Raw genomic sequence first — 18,501 nt, 5'->3', positions numbered from 1 at the left:
AATTTGCTGGTTCGACAACGGTAATAACTGTTGAATTAATATCACGCTGAAATAGGTCAATGGCATTTGAGTCGACAACCAGAAATATGTTCGCGAAATTAATAGAATTGTATGAGTCATAACTCGGTGATCTCACGCCTTAACAACTAACAAGTTGTATGATGTTTTAATAGCTAACAACTTTGCGTTTGAATGCTGCCTCTTTTATTATAAGGTCAAGTTTTTTGTGTGTCAATAAAAATATTATAAGCACTTGAAAATATGCTACTGCTGTTTCCACTTCTTATTATATTTTTATCGTTTTGTATAACTATTTATCACAAATATTATAAACCTTCAGATAACCATCGCTTATACGATTGTAATTTGAAAAGTGAAGACAAATTCGTATCCTTGTGTGTGTGACACATATTAATTGATAGATATTAGAGTGGGGTTTATTATACTTACCTTTTGACACCCATGAGCGTGTTTTATACGTTATCAGGGTTGATATTTATTATTAATTCATCTAATCTAATCTAAGAAAGTTATCTTATATTAATAACAGATATGATAAACTTAAAAACAAAATAATAATAATCATCTGTGTAATATTATTAATTTGTTATCAAGCCACAATTTCCTCATTTGTTATAAAATATTATTTCAGTTATTAACATACATAAATGGATTCGCATCGCTTATGATGAAATGAGGCGTTCAATTTGGAACACAGAGGTAACATTGTATATCTTTGGTTACGGATAAATTAGTTTCGTAAGGTATAACAATTTTCTTTGATCGTTCTAATCTCGTTTAACTGACATCAACAGAAGCACTTAAGCCTCCTCTCACTTTTTCATCAATTAGAATAGGCCGTTAAATAAAGTATTGAAATAAAGGAATGAGTCTTCCTATTTTATTAAATAACCACAATTGTAAAGTTCTGTGATCTCTAAAACAAAACCCATAATGCAACTGTTAATTCCATATGTTTCTGTGTCCGTAATTACAATATAATTGATTTCGTCACACGCATTATGATTTAGTATTTCATGCAGGCTCGTGGGACGTTACTACGCTATTCGACGATCGTAATACATTAGTAAATAATGTGGGAGGAGGATGATTGGATGTAATTTTACTTTTAGACGAGTTGAATAACCCACCTTGTGTTTGTAATGAAATGCTAATTCAAACATCTGCAATTCTCCGTTGTCGAGTAATTGATATGTCAATACTGACGCTGACCTTTGAAATAGCTTGTTTTGTTCTAATCCTTGTGATAATGAAAGTGTCACTCCAAGATTAACTAACTATCTAAATCTTAATATATAAAGGGACAAGTGAAAATTAAAAATTTATAACACCCCCGACAAGTGAAGGTTACAGTAACTAGAAAAGAGCTGATAACTTTCAAACGGCTGAACTGATTTTCTTAGATTATTTATAGCTGAGAACACTCTTGATCAAGCCACCCTTCAAACAAAAAAAAACTAAATTAAAATTGGTTCATTAGTTTAGGAGCTGCGATGCCATAGACAGATACACAGATACACACGTCAAACTTATAACAACCCTCTTTTTGGATCGGGGGTTAAAAAGGTGACTGACTGACTGAAAGTATTGAAAGTATTGGCAAATCTATCAACGCACAGCGCAAACTACTGAACAGATCGGGCTGTAATTTGGCATGCAGATAGCTGTTATGGCGTAGACATCCGCTGACAAGGGATTTTCCAAAATTCAACCCTTAAGAGGGTATAATAAGGGTTTGAATTTATGTAGTCCACACGGACGAAGTTCGTAGGTATTAGCTAGTTACATTATTAGTCTTTGAATTTTGAAAACGGTAAAACCAATCCAAAGCCTTAATATTCGGCACATTTACGATCACACTTAAAAATATCAAGGTTCAAACCATTAAATTTTGGAGCACAAACTATGAGATCTGGTATGTTCTCTTTGTAAATTAAATTATTATTACCATTGCATATAAAAAGCATTGTTCTAATAAGCTCAAGGTCTCAAGACTTCTCGAGTGTCCAATTACAGTTCTATTACATACATTGTAATTATAATAAAATTATACTCTTAATTCTTTGTTCATCAGTCGAGCATAAAATCTGCGAAGTCTATTTTGTAAGCAAATTGCAGTTTCCCTTCAAATCTGTTTGAAGGTTGTTTGAGTTGCGTATTTCGTTAGTCATATCGTTGAGATGATTTCATATAATGGCTTTGTGTTATTCAATATCTATGCGTTATTATCTAGCTTGTATATTTCACACATTTTGATTAAGATTTCGACGTAAATTTTTTTTATTGATCAAACTTTCGATTTTTTTAGGTTTCGTGTTATTCAATATCTGTTTGTTATTTTATGTCTTGTATATTTCATAAATTTTGATTAATATGTCGTTGTTAAAATTTTGTATTAATTTACTTAACTTTCTATCTTTTCTTTGATTCTTCAATAGGAGTGCAATTGTTTCATGTAGTCGGTATGACTTTAGAGCCTTTAGAACTGTCAAAAACGTATTTTTATTTTTCTATATTCTGCCTGCCTAACTATACTGCCCTCTTTGTACCTACGTTGTGAATTACCTATGAAAATGAAGAGATTTACAACTCATACTTGAAAGACGAAGATAATACTAATTTTTTTTCTACCTATAAGGTATGATGCAAAAAATGTATTTCTATGTTCTTTTTCTTGACCGCATCTGGTTTTTCACCCATCAATCTTGCAATCTGCCGATGTTGCCGACCGCAATAATCATAATAATTGTCGGTTGTGTAACACCATGCTTATGGTTAGATCATCGTGTTTTGCATTTCGCTGATGCAGTACATCATTACTTCATTATCACTGTCATTTCTCTGTCCATCAATCCTTTAACTAGATGATGAGATAATTTGATACATATTTGACGAATCATTGTAGTTACATTACATTTTGTTTGTTTTGTATGTGTTATGTATAAGTACGATTCGCTGGTTAAAATGGATTAAAGTTTATACGAATGTTAAGCATCCGGGTCTAGCTGTGATCATATTTAATTGTGCTGCTATTATTATAGAGCAATAGTTATAGATAATAATTATCGATATTATTAGAGAAATAAAAACAAAATATACCAGTAGATCTAGTAGCATAGTAGAATATTCTAGTTTAAAATTAGCATCTTTATAGCTTGTAGCTTGTCAGATCTAGTTTATAACAAAAATATTGTGAACAAATCTAATAAACCTAGATAGGTACATCTTTATTTAATATTGTCCCTATAATACTTTAAATTTCTCAAGGTAAATATGTAACTTTTGTACAACTGGTCATTTGTAAACGGAAATACGCCGTTCAAATGATTAACTTCATATTAAGTAACAGTAACAACATTATTCCCGTGTTCTTACTAAACAAAAGCACTGTGTTTTCGTCCAAATACGTATTGTTTGAACATTGAATTCCGATGCACCTGCCTCCGTACGTGTTCCGGAGACCATGTTTATTCATACGTTATAAGGTAATGCTAAATATACATTACCATTGTACCGCTGTGAGAAGTCGTGTAAACATAACTAAATCAGCAGTGGAATTGTACATTGATTGTTTGCACAATAATTACTATGGCTTATAGTCGGTGCTTGAACCTTTAGGGAAACAATACCTGCTTGTATACAGTTCACTAAACTTCAAGGACCGTAATTTTAAATTGACCTTTGAAATTGAACGTCGAGTTTTTTAACATTACAATGGAAATATTAACTTCATTATTTTGTACTTTGTCTTGTAACTAAAATAATTTGAAAGTGTGGCCAAAATAAATTAATCATTTCTTTTTTTTGTTTCAGGTAATAAAGTTCCTGCGACGAAATTTGATATTTATAACTAAGCGGTATAGTATGATTGAATACCAACCATTTCTCATGAGAAATGAAAGTATTCTCACATTATTTTCGTTTATCGACGTGCGTATGACTAATTAAGATAATAATAATAGAAAGCTTAGAGGAAAGCTATCCCAAGTTGATAGGTAGGTACCCTAATGATTGTTAATATCATTTAGTGTATTCGTTGTGTTGTAAGTTTTAATAAAAGTACTTTCACAACAATTAAGACTGACAGATACGATCGGTTTTATCTCAGCTATGAGCATACCATTGAGATAATTATTTTTTGTACCTAATGCTGTCATCGCATTTCATCATAAGAATATATTCAGTTTGTCTTTTTCTCTATACGTTGTAATTACTATTGCTGAGAGTCATGATTCATAATCCAGTTCAATTAATTAATCACATAATAATTATCATTGAGTTCCCAAACCCTTCCGCATACGACTTAAATAAGAGTACTTTTTCGGCTCTCTGGATTATCAGCAAATGTTAGTGATAATAACCGAGACCGACGCCTTAACGTACCCAAAGCAAACAGGCCAAATTCGGTCACCACTCACCCATACAGTTACCAATTTGTCAACATTGCTCAATTGCAATCGATTGATATGCACTGTCACAAGATGGTCACAAGGCTTAACTAGGCTACAGTCTCTGGTATTAAATATATCTATATTCTATGGTCACACGTCTCTCGGTTTATTAGTATTTAGTACTCACTAATAATTCAAAATCCTTACACTAATTGCAGTCCTCCAAAAATACAAATTCATAAATATAAGAGCCATTCATTTTATTAAGTGTATTTCAAACTCAGCTAATGGTAATTGCTCGGTACTTTTATGTTCCAGCTTGTAAAGAAGGGATAGTAAATTATGTTTTGTATAGAGCCCCATGATAAAGTGCAGCTGCGCTCCATCACAAACGCACGTGTGTCAATCCGTACACGCCTCTGGCTATTGATTAGATAAAGTGTTTATAGTTTTCATTACTCTCGTAGTCAAAATTAGTATTCTCCACTTCTGAAGTTCAAATGTATGCTATATTCTTCTTGTTTTCTCTCATATTATTTGTCTCTAAGATATTTGAGTTTTAAAGCATCAAATTTTTCAACTTACAAGGTTTTGTTACAATTATTGGTCTTTCTGCATCAAAGTTATTCATTTCTGAAGTTGAATAGCTAGTTTAGAATCAGAACCGCAGGTAAGGCTGAAATATTTACAATGGAGTAAATAAAACAAGCTCATGCCAGCGACTTCAAAAATTCAAAATTCAAAATATTTTTATTCAATTACATTTTTACAACTACTTTTGAATCGTCAAGAGCATCTACCACTGGTTCGAAATGCCTTTCCTACCGAGAAGAACCAGCAAGAAACTCAGCGGTTGCTCTTTTCAAAGATTTGATATACAATATTATGCCATGTATAAAAGTAATTAAAGTCCCGCGCATTGCTGGAGCGAGCTGCAGGTCAAATCGTCTATCTATCGTCGATTATACAAATTTAAAACCCCTGTTTTACCCCCTTAGAGGTTGAATTTCCGAAAATCCTTTCTTAACGTCACAATAATTGTTCTGCATACCTTTCAGCCCGATCCACGAAGTTTGCTTCGTGAATTACGCTTCATGTAGCTATGTTAAGTTTGTATTAATTTGAACACCACCTCTTTGTCTCTAAATTACGTTGCAGTTACAAAGGTAATTCAAGTCGCTATATACTCAAATCTCTAGAGCAAAACTCCTACCATATAGGTCAACTTTTAAATTGGTAATGTAGAATTGAGATCAATTTCGTTAGCAGTAACGAGCCTACTAGTTGGTCCAGATAGCTGAATGCAAATAATTCTTAATCTCGAATCGGCCCGTGCCCTGCCAACATTAATTTGGCCAATCACATTCACTATGATGTATGTGCATGCGTTAGTAGTATATCATTATGATGGTTTGCTAGATTACTTATAAATTGTGATTGATCAGTCACAGTTATGGTATCCATTTAGTAGCAAATTACTTACGATGGCATAACTCTATAAGCCTTTAGCTAGCTTGTGAAAAAGAAAAAAATATCTTTTAATAGATCCAATGCTTTTGAAATATTCCATTAAGTATAGTTTTATTTATTTAATTCCAACATCAAGGATACATTTGTCAATAGCGTAAGTTTGCTACATGAAGCGTAATTCACGAAGCAAAGTTACACTACAATTTACACATGGCTTCAAAATAGTAATATTTTTCGCAATTTAGATGCTTCATCAGACTTTTGCAAGCTTTAAAGAACATTTGTGGTTTGGCTTATTTTGTGGTTATTCAGTCGTTCGAAAGTTTTTTAGTAGAATAAATAATGTAGTTGGTTATTTGGATTGCATTGCCTCAGCAATATATTTCCTGGTTTGAACAAGATGATTGTGATCCCAGATCATGCATGCATTATATCATGTTTGCTGATTTCACGCATCAGTCATGGTTCATTCCAGTACGCTTATTTTGATCGCATCTTACGTCAATACTACCTTGGGCTGTCCGCTAATGCTAAATTCGATTAAATAAATTAACTATGCCTACATGTCTATGACGCAATGAAATATCGCACTCGCTTCAAGTGGAGCTAATATTATAAAATGTTGCATAAAATATGTATTATACCCATTATAATTTAAAACCAAATCATGTTCGAAAACATTTTCGGTAAAGTCAAATGTAAACTCGAGCCCCAATTAAAAAGAGCACGTTGGTAAATTCAGGAGACGGAGGGACAGAAACCTGTTGGAGAAAATTTACGCATTACATACGCGTTTCACCTTTTTTCGATAGATGGCGCCACGGTTCATTTATTATTCGATAAAGTTGGTGTCACTAAAGATGTATAATAGTTTCGTAGTGTTTTGTTGGAGTCAACTTTGCGCAGAGGCAATATCGTAACCAATGAGGTTAATCCGAGGTGCGATTATTGCTAGTTGAAAACTTTACCAATACCCCGCCTTGTGGTCGTGAAATACCGACCGCTACGGCAATTTTTGTACGGCTGTAAAAGCCTAATATACTCTAAGACCCCATCGATGATTAATACCTGTTTACCGAATATACTTATAAGTTGCTGATTTTTCAATCTCTTAAATAACAGGATTTAACTAATGAGATAAGACATTCTGACAGTTTTTGTAAATATTACCTGTCTAGAAGTCTTTATTTTGCAATAATCGTAAAATCATATAAGTTGTTAACAGTGTCTCACTTATTATCATCTATGGGAATTGAAATCAGCTTGTGTAATTTATAATTCCAATAGTCAGTTTAATTTCATATGCCAATTACACTAATCACAATAATCATTGAAATACTGATTATAATAATTTGTTTCTTAGATTCAGTATGTTAGATCAACTTCTGAATATTAAGTATGAGATAGTAGATTCGAGTAAGTGGATCATCGATTAGAGATTTCTTGTACCTAATTAACAAGTAGGTATGTAGGAACTATCTTTTCTCTGTAAATAGTTTACTTAATTACGAAGCCGAGATGCTAGTTCCAGTGGCATCATTATAGCATATAAATCTGTGCTAATACGAGCCAATTGGTCTTAAACTAGTACAGTCGGCTTGACAATTTTACGAGATGCAATTTTTATAAGCATTGCAATCTTTATTTATGAAACGGTAAAGCTCAAGTTGGTTCGTAGCAAATTAACTATGGTACACTGTATGAGGCTGTGGGAATCAGAAATGAGGGTTTGACGGATTTATGTTGCCATCGCGGTTGTCTCCTAATGATAGGGCTGCCAACATCCTAAATTTATTTTAAATCAAAATTAAGAGTTACAAGCCAATAAATAACGGTTTAGCAGACAAATGAAATAGAGAAAATTCTAGGACATTGAATGTCTTGTAAAAAAACTATCAATCAAAGAAAATGTCTAAAAAAGATGAAATGTACGGGTAAATTACCTTAAAAAGATGGGTGACAACCCTAAATTGCATTGATCATTGGATAACTGTTTATTACGTGCCTCCTTGATTGACTTGAGCGGTTCATATTTTATTGCTTGCGGTTATGATCAATGTAAAAATATCGTATGGACTATTTCCGCGAGTTTGCTTGCTATGGCTCAGCAACCTTGATCCATACCAAAGTAATAGACGCCAGTCTTCTCTGCTTTAAACAAATCTTTTGCTAATCGTTGACACAAGTGTTCATGTCCTTAAAAAAAATGTTTTTTTTATCATCATGTTAGCCATTATGGCTTCAATTTGGCATATAGTTAATAAGCTTTTTAAATCCGATGCAGCTAAAAACTGAGCACCCGTGCCTAGAAGATGCCTATTCACTCTTCTAACCACCATAACTTTATATTAATTATTAGATTTCTTCGTTTACACTTTACTTACTTAATTTAAATAAGTACAGCGTGACAATTTATTTTTCCCATTAACCTTAAAACTTTGTATTTACTACTGACTTGAATTTTACCGCTACCAACAAGTAGACCCTTAATGCATGTCTTCCAAATAAATAAACGTGACTGAGTTTCGAATTTATGAAATGTAAATGCACTTAACTTCTTGAACGCATCAATTGAACTACATTTCTTGATAATTTATGCTTGGAAAGACTTAATTTAATGTTACTTTGAGTTAACATTTTGTTTTATTATTGAATTGATTAAACTGAATCAATCAATCCAAGAAAATCGGTTCAGCCGTTTGAAAGTTATCAGCTCTTTTCTGATTACTGTAACCTTCACTTGTCGGGAGTGTTATAATTTTTTAATTTACACTTGTGAAAATTCTTTCCTAGAAGGTGTTTACTGAGGTGGTGAGACTTGAATTAAAATGATTAAAAACAGAGCACGGTACTTCAAGAATTAACAAGATCACGTCCACGCAAGTTTTGTGATCGCAATCCAGTGGTGACAGATGTCAGTAGCTTTGCGCCGCATGTGTTCGGTCATGACCGACTTGCTTTCATCCGTATTTGGTCGGACCGGTACAGCTTACGTCTCATTTAGGACCGGAATAATATATTATTAAGCACTTTATGCGACACTTGGATTATTTATACTCGTAGTAATCCATTGATTTGTGATCGTACTTCGACAGATTCGAGCGTGCCCTTAAATTATGATCTGACTTATTGATCGCTCTATGTAATCCGTCTATTAATGACGTTAAATGACATCCACTCCCTAAAACCTCCATATCCATTCTTCTAATCTATACTATAATTTTATAAATACGAAAGTATGTCTGTCTGCTTGTTATCTTTCATGGCTCATTCAAACCATACACATTTAACCGATTTTGACTAGAATAGAGATAGATGGAGATAATATATTTTTCCCGGAAAATCAAAATCTATTATAATATATTCCTGAGTATGTTTATCCTGGGCAGCAGGGAAATAGAAATGCTATAGAGTACTTATAGACTATACAATGAAAGGTTTTGATAGACATTTGAGAAAACATTCTAAGTCTCCTACTCTCAGGGTGCTGGAATAGTTAGTTCGTTGTTAAGAAACACTAAGATAAAATAATTTCCAATACCTACCATAACTCAGGTAATGTTACTGGGAAAATTTATTTATGCGAATGGGTATGCGGATCAGCTACACGTTCGTCCGTCTGTCCAATTGTGGTGACATTACCTATATGATAACGGAGCTTAGTGTCTATAACCAGAAATGTATTGCTTTCAGTAGAATACAATATATTTATATCATCATAATATTCTATTCTATTTAGATACTGGCGATTAAATCACATACCTCTTACGTTATTTGTTTTGAAGTACACAAGTAACTAACTATTCAATTTGTTTCTTTTGAAGTTTACAATAAGAACAATCGGTTCAGAAATATTTCCTTGAACAAATAAAAAATCGCAGTCAAAACTTTCTCATACCTTAGATAGATTTTTGTTTCAATCAGTGTAGTATTTTGTACATACATAATATAATAGGCATGGTTATGTTCATTTGATTAACAGTCAGAAGTAGACTGCGAATTTATTTTTAAAATATCTATAGGTTCTTTCAGATGGGCGATTTTAAAACAATTTAACATAAACTAAGGGCGATTATACTGAACAGTGCAATTTAACCGAGGTAGAGTGGGCAGCCTTGGTAGAGCCAATTACCAGGTATTCTAAATAATTTCAACCTGCGAAGTAACGAAGTCGTTTTTTTTTTGTTTGGCTTCCTCAATTTGCTAACAAAGACCAGTCTTTAAATACCTACGTACATTAACGATTCTTCGACCTTGTCGAAATAAATTTGATCCTGCAAAGTAATTCAGTTATTTGACTTCAGAATTCTCTCTTGTTTACCCTGTTTATCCTTTAAGTGGTAACTAATCGTTGATATTTTATAGTTTATATCGTTATTAACCCCCGACCCAAAAAGAGGGATGTTATAAGTTTGACGTGTGTATCTGTGTATCTGTCTGTGGCATCGTAGCTCCTAAACTAATTAAGCGATTTTATTTTAGTTTTTTTTTGTTTGAAAGGTGGCTTGATCGAGAGTGTTCTTAGGTATAATCCAAGAAAATCGGTTCGGCCGTTTGAAAGTTATCAGCTCTTTTTTAGCTATTACTGTAACCGTCAATTGTCAGGGGTGTTATAAATTTTTAATTTACACTTTTATTTACACAAACTGACTGACTGACACATCAATGTTGATCTTTAGACGAGATTTTGCATGTTTCTCGTTACAACGTGATCTGTCACTACGAAAGGATTTTCAAAAATTCCACCCAAATGAAGCTGGGCGGATCAGTTAGCAATAATTGTATAAATTCTTTTGAAATGTCTCCAACATCCATTCTCTTAAAATAATCATTTAGGCTTCCATAAACTTGATAAATAGCTTTATCAACCAAGTTACCTTCAAGTTAAGAGTAGCCTCACGTAAAAAGAGTTCCCAGTTTTTGCTGGTCACCTCATTAAGTCTCAGTTGTCGTTCATGTTCACATTTATGGGAATCGTAATCAGTTCCCATAACCGGTCACGAATCACGACGCATATTTTGTTCTGATTTTTTGTACAAGGTTTTTTTTATTTGGGCTGTTTATACCTATGTAGTATGTACTCACTCATCCTCGAATACAGAACCACAAATTATTCCATTGTGTATAATGACGTCATATCCATGTAATCACTAATCACCTATTCTGCTTGCTGCTAATTGTTGTTTAGTATCGAAAAGCTTTGCCGGTAGGGTGATAACTTTCCGAAACCAGATCTATGCTTTAGGGTAAAAGTCCAAAGTTTTGTTGTTTTCTATCGTATTAGCCTTATACATTGTCGCGTGGTTTTAAATGATTTCGCAAGTAAATGAGATTTTTTGGTTTATGGGTTATGGTTAACGTTATGGGTTTTGTATTTTCTGTTCTGTTCTGTTAAGAGATTGTTAATTAATGGTCAATTAACTTCATTGAGCCTCATTCGATTTATATTTCTATGGTAACCTTTATGGAGTCACAAATCAAAATCCATTCAAACAAATTATTATTATTCACAATCACGTTTTACATTTAAGAATAAGTTTTTGCTCTTATAAGTTTATTTGGAAGTCTGATATGAATCAATAGTGTAACAATATTAACAACTTCCTTGATTGTACCTACCTTTTCATGATCCTCAAAATTCGTCTGTTTAGTTTTTACCCCCCGACCCGATCCAAAAAGAGGGGTGTTATAAGTTTGACGTGTGTATCTGTGTATTTGTCTGTGGCATCGTAGCTCCTAAACTAATGAACCGATTTTAATTTAGTTTTTTTTGTAAAGGTGGCTTGATCGAAAGAGTTCTTAGCTATAATCGAAGAAAATCGGTTTAGCCGTTTGAAAGTTATCAGCTCTTTTATAAGTACATAGTTACTGTAACCTCCACTTGTCGGGGGTGTTATAAATTTTTAATTTACACTTGTAGTTTGTACTTCTTCTTCTAGCACTTTCCACTTATCTGGCCTTCATCTAATGCCATAAAGCCTTATCTCTCGGGAAGTGTTGTGCGAAATTTACTTCTCTTAATTCACAATCAGTGTAACTTAATCAAATCAAAACGCTGTAACAGCTTATCTCAACACCCACAGTAAGCACATTAAATACCAACGTGAAACGGAAAATTAGTAATTGACCTTATCGCAACCGGTTACATTCTAACATTAGTTTGTGTGTCATTTTTTGCTGACACTTGCCGCCTGAACACATTCAAGAAACAGGGTTAACTGTCCACTTATGGCGTGACCTGCCGCGTAGTTTATGATGAGATTAATGTCGTCGGTGAATGCACAAAGCTGTTTACCGGTAACTTCAAAAATGTAGCTACCTTAACAAGTGTTAAAAGGTTTTGTATGACTCTCATAAGAGGTTATTGTTATAGGTGTGTGACGATGAGTTGTCTAATCGTGCTTTGCTAGGGAAGTGGTTTGTCCCTTATAGTTACCTCCTGAAATGTCTGTGAAAAAAGAAAACCTTCTTATTTTTTAACAGTGTGTGACAGTTTTCTTACTCTGTACAATAGCATCTCAGAGCAATGCATGAACAATGAGCATCCTACTACACTCTACAGTTTTCTGGGTCATCATAACTTTTGCAATGTCTGGCCATCAATAAGTTGAACGTCTTCTAAATATCTTTTCGTTCTGTGATATAGTTTGACCTGCTTAAATGATTTTGTTACGTTTAATAGGCAGTCTGGTTCAATTTCGATTTTAGTTTATATTTCTCGATTTCATTTGGACATCTCTATTGGTACATAAAATCGTTAACGTTATCACGTAGATACATTATCAAATATTCAATAATTTAGTTTTATACATCGCTATCATTCAAAGACCATACTTAAATGAATAATAATATTCATAGTAATATTTCAGCATTCGACTATTCTCGTCTTCTAATTCCAGTCGCGGACGATGACTTCCTCGGTATTCGCTGGCGCCGGACATTGATGTTATAATGATGTTTGAAATTAATCTTTATTGCTCTGCGACAGAGTACATTTCTTTTTGTCGAATTTTGCGGAATTTTGCACGTTCATGCGAACCATAGATAATTAATTATAATAATTATAGATTTTGAATGAACATTCATTTTTTTTAATTTCTATCTAAGAGATGGTAAATATAGGACCGAGAGTTGTTAAGAGAGTTAAAAAATGTACTGAGATGACTTCAACATCCCAGGGTCTTGTGCCGCCTGAATCCAGCTGCTCTCTGCGATAAAATAAACCATACAAAAAATGTTGTACTGTCGCTTTTCTAGAATATTACAGCAGTTTTTTCTTTTACTACTGATTTAAATAATCTTTACTTGTATGATATGGAGACTGCACAACAAACACATGCTTCTATCAAAATGAGAATTAATGTTTTTTGCCCAAGCTATTAAAATACGATCGAGCTCTAAATGTTAAGTGTTATAATTAAGGAAAGGCATGGGTGAGATGATTTATGCAATGTAATCTAATCTGGAAGTGTTGGCGCATGTAATTGTAACAATCGGTTCATTATAGTTAGTATCTGTCACGCGATCACTTTCTATCTTAATTTCATTTGAAAGTTAAACGAGAGCAACCTTGTATTAGTACACATTCTGGACGCATATCCGGCTCGAAGGACCAAATGGTTAGGCGTTTGTGCTAAACCAAAACATACATCTATAAAACAAAACTAATTTAGCGTTTACAAATACTTATACACAATCCAAATAAAACCGAGAATAACGAAAATCCAAAATTGAAGATTCAAATAAACTTCAAAGATCTTTGGTATATCATTACGAAAATGATACCAATGTATATAAAAATTTATGTGATCACTTAATACATAACCCATTAATTTGTATTAGTTAAAGCAAACAAATGCAACTAGTAAACAGAAGCTAAATAAACCCAATAGATGTCAATCAAAAATAAAACCATCAAACATAAAAGCAAGCAACAAGACAAGAGCACGGATTGCAAAACAACAATTGCTCTTATAATGGCACGAGCTGTCTTGTCTTAGAGCCGATGTGGGACAGTAATGGTACCAATTACAAAATGTTCTAATGCTAAGAAAGACTGTTTTGTTCTTGGTCAGTTAGTGTATAAACCATGTTAGAGAAAATGTAACTGATTGTTACGCTTACATATAGAAAGAACTAAGTTTTTAAAGAATATCACACTAATATTATAAAGGCGAAAGTTTGTATGTGTGTGTGTGTATGTTTGTTACTCTTTCACGCAAAAACTACTGGACGGATTAGGCTGAAATTTAGAATGGAGATAGATAATATCCAGGATTAGCACATAGGCTACTTTTTATCCCGGAAAATCAAAGAGTTCCTACGGGATTTTAAAAACCTAAATCCACGCGGGCGAAGCCGCGGGCATCTTCTACTTATTCTAATAATTCTTAGTAGTTCTTTCTAGATTATTTTAATTCAATTCATTCAATAAAAACCAAACAGTAAACAAAAAGAAATCATGTTAAAGTTTTACTTAAGATAATACTCCAATTAGTAAAGTAATTAACTACTGGAATGGATTGTATTCCAGTAGTCAGTACGATATCAAAAATCTTACGAAGAGTGAAGTAAATATCTGCGCAGGATTCAAGCTCGTGAGTCGTGACCTTAGTAAGGTCGTGCTCTAATCTGAAATCATCGTTCTACTTATTCCAGTTAACAGGGCTCTCTCCGTCACTCGCTTCATACAATCGTAGTTCCAATTTCATTTGAATATTAAGCAACCAAAGTCCATAAAATTTTGCTGACATATTCTAGAAACTAATATCTGTGTCTGTGGTGTTTTAGATTTTTCTACAAATATGTAGTTTTAAAATTACAGGGGCTCAAAGATTTGTATGAAAATTTTTAAGACCGCGTAACTTTGAAACCGAATATTTTAACAGAAATCTGGAAATAGATATTATTTTCTCTCATAGATATTAGTTTCTAGAATATGTCTGCAAAATTTCATGGACTTTGGTTGCTTAATATTCAAATGAAATTGGAACTACGTTTGTATGAAGCGAGTGACGGAGAGACCCCTCTTAACGGTCTTTAATATAAACTCAGTTTAACATTGTGTAGGTAGTACAGTAGAGTACGTGATTTTTGTTCCTAAAAGAATTCTTTACAGTCTTTTGTATTATCTTACGAAGTTTATCTGTACGTACACATTTCACACCTATTTAAAAGTATGTTCCAATTGATTCTGTGATGATTTTAGCTTATATTTCAGCTTGATTGTGATATTTTATCGATGGGTTTTGTCTATCTCTTCTTTTATCAATAACGTCGAAAAATATTTGCAACGTGATAAAGATAACAAAGTTGTGATAACATTGTCATAATCACAACATACGTATAGTACTCAATCACAATAACTAACAATCTCCTACCGTATGGTGAGTTTTCTTTGGTTTGAATACGATTTTTTTATGGAAATATTTAAGTCAAACATCAATTAAAAATTGAAATGAGTTTCGAAATAATGTGGCATATATTATTATTAGAGATTAGAGGATACTTTGATATAAAAATGATAATGTTTATGTAGCGGGCTAGCAATACTTCGCGAATTGGGTATAGACCGTACATAAGTTTGTTTTAACGTTTAAACTATTGTGAGTCAGGTAGGTACTTATGTTGTAATAATTCAGCAGACAATGCTAAGTTATCTCAATTATTGATGAAGTAACGTAAACCAATACGCTTAAGTTTTATTACAATATTTCCATATAGGAAAAGGCAAATACATAAAGTTGTTCACACCAAACATAACAATACAAATTCCGTACAAAGCAATCGTGACTCGCACTGGGAGTCCTATTAGTAGCTTCCAGCTTGCATAACCTTGGTGTACGCACGATTCTGATATTATTACCGAATTTTATCCCTTATATGCCTTATTATGAAGACTAAAATACTTTCAAATGTTTTCGAAGATTCTCCTTACTGTACAATGTATTATCCAAGAGGAAAAAGCGTTCAACACATCTAGGGCGCACTCGATAGACCACGAACTATCAATTTGTAAGCTCACAAAAACCTTAGCAACTTAAAAACTTCTATCACTCAACAATAGTTTTTAAGAGGTAAGAGATAAGGCTTATGAAGTTTTCGCAATACCAAAGACAGTTTCTTTAATCATTACCCCATAAAGAAAAAAAAGTGTAAACGGTTATATTAAAAAGTGATTCGATTTGATACGCAACGATCATACGATATTACATTTTTTTGCTCGCAGTTGATTTTCAATCAACAACACATTCGATTGTAGAGAGATCATCTGCAATCACTTGATAGAGTTTCTTTCATTATTTCTTCAAATCAAAACTAAAAGCTTCGTGTTTGAGCCAATTTGGAAAAGTGACAGCCAGTCTGAGTGTAAAGTTTTTTTTTAAAGGTATCAGAGTGAGGCAGGAATTTTTTATTATTGTAATTCTCTTTACTGTTTATTCACATTATGCTTGTAAACTTTTTCCTGCTTCTTTTGCAACGATACAAATCACAGTCTTAAATCAAACAAGCATGAGAATACCATTATTATTAATTAAGAGCTTTGTTAGTTTACCTTAGTTAACATTTGTTTTACCGATATCACAATGGTAACCATTTGTACAACAAGTTTCTTAGTACTGTTAACAGCGTCTCTCCATCACTCTCACTATACGAATGTACTTTGGTTCTCATTTGTATATTAACTAATCAAACCCGATGTAATTTTGTAGACACGTCCTAAAAACTAATATCTACGAGTATGTCTGTGGTTTGCCAGAAATCCTTTTAGAAGTTAGACGAATTCGAAGTTAGAATTTGAAAATCTTTGGACGTCTATGGGTTGATAATAATGTTGATGCTGATTTTAATGAGAGCCAAACTGTGCTTGCTTGAAGCACACTACATATACATCCCTCTTAATAGCATGCCAATCGCCACAGTCTATTATTCTCGTTAAGATTATACGCCTAAAGAAATTCATCGCGCAAGTTTTTTGCGGTCTCGAAATGATTAACATTAGCAAAATGAACAGTTATAACATGATGATGTCGCGCATTAATACTAAGATGGCAAATTGCTCTCATCAGGTACAGTAATAACAGTTTCTGTGCGATTATGCAATAAACTATATTAGCATCATAAAATATACTGACGCGAGCTTTACGGTCCATCACCTCCATCCATTTTATTGAAGCTATTGGAATGTATTGGACGGTACGGAAGTTCTATAAAAATTATATTGCAAAAGTTATCAGAACTTATTTCATTGATTAATTTGTCGATCCTTTACTTGTAGTTAGAGAATTCAAATTTCTTGTCATAGACTGACTGAAAAAGTTACAAAAGTAGTAATGATCGTGATAATGAGGCTTTGATATTTTTAATTAAGGCTCTTGAACTAACAGACCCAACAGATTAGGTAAGAAAAGTAGTTCTTAGTAGTTTTCATTGCATATACATATTATCTCCAACTTACTCACCCCGATTTTGCTTCGGCGGAATCTCTGAAAATACTTTCTTCTACGAGTACATTATGTTATGTAAACTTACATACAAAATCTTCGGTTTCTCATTTCATCTTAGTTGAATAAATACGTGTCGAATCTATAACCTCCATTTTGAAGTACTTACTACAACCACACATATTGCCTTTGGCAAAAGCTTCAGGTAATGTAGCAAACAATCATTTACAATTCTGAGACAGGCCGTATTATATTAATTGAAAACACCGTCACGGTCACACATTGCCATATCACGAAATAAATCTCAATTCAAATGCCATAGGGAGTTAGCGACATAAATCACAAGCAACCTTGACTTCGCACCTCTTGATATTTGACTTGTAATCGGCACATTGCATCGTGTGTGGCGAATGTTTGTATTTCTCAGTAAATTGTTTGTCTTTAATCTATAACTAATCAACTAGTCTTATAATTTGTATTTGATCTGTAGCTGTTTGATTAGAAATTTTGTGATAACAGGCGCAACATTTTTTCAAACAAATTTACTTTGGAGTATCTTGCCTAATACTACTACAAACGAAGATTCGCTGTCTGATCGATTTATTGTATAAAAATCATAAACTTTCATCCAACTGCAACTTTTACAAAACTTCCTTTGTATTGTCGCCATCCCATATGAAAAATAGGATTATTCTCTATTAATAAGAGTCACTACTGATAATATTACCGTGACTGAGCGCCTCGTTACGTCATATGAGTCAGACTCCGCTAAATAGCAAGAATGTAAATATATAAAGCAAGAATATATAAAGCATAAACATCTGCTAACCGAGAGCCGCGATTTTGAAGTCCGCTTTCCATCAGGTATTATTGTGGTTAAGTGCTGTCATTTGAAAAAACTAGAGTCAAGGTCGATATCACTAACTCAGTTAATACCAGCAACAAACGCCATGATTACAAAACAATGGTCAACTTTCACTTCGGCACAACAATTACGCCAATTGCCGAGATTATCTGTGTTTAGTTACAGTATAACTGTTATTATATTAATAACGGGATTTATTAGATCGCTAACTGGTACTTAGGGCTTTGTTAGGATCGTGTCATCTGTTGCTAAACATATCACTGTGTATGAAACAATCACTATTGTATTTTGTTTCCCTTTCCTATTGTTC

The 18,501-nt window shown here is 33.2% G+C and overlaps 1 protein-coding gene and 1 non-coding gene across 5 annotated transcripts in view; both read left to right on the top strand.

The window, feature by feature from the left end:
* LOC123876796 overlaps positions 1-18,501 on the top strand; it is a 354,107-nt gene that overhangs the window by 278,035 nt on the left and 57,571 nt on the right. The window lies entirely within an intron of this gene.
* LOC123877137 lies at positions 6,777-6,915 on the top strand. Its single transcript, XR_006798507.1, has one exon. It is a non-coding gene; the product is annotated as a U4 spliceosomal RNA (small nuclear RNA).

Source organism: Maniola jurtina, chromosome 22 (assembly GCF_905333055.1).
Source record: "Maniola jurtina chromosome 22, ilManJurt1.1, whole genome shotgun sequence".
NCBI lineage: Eukaryota > Metazoa > Arthropoda > Insecta > Lepidoptera > Nymphalidae > Maniola > Maniola jurtina.
This window is presented reverse-complemented; position numbering and strand designations above follow the sequence as displayed.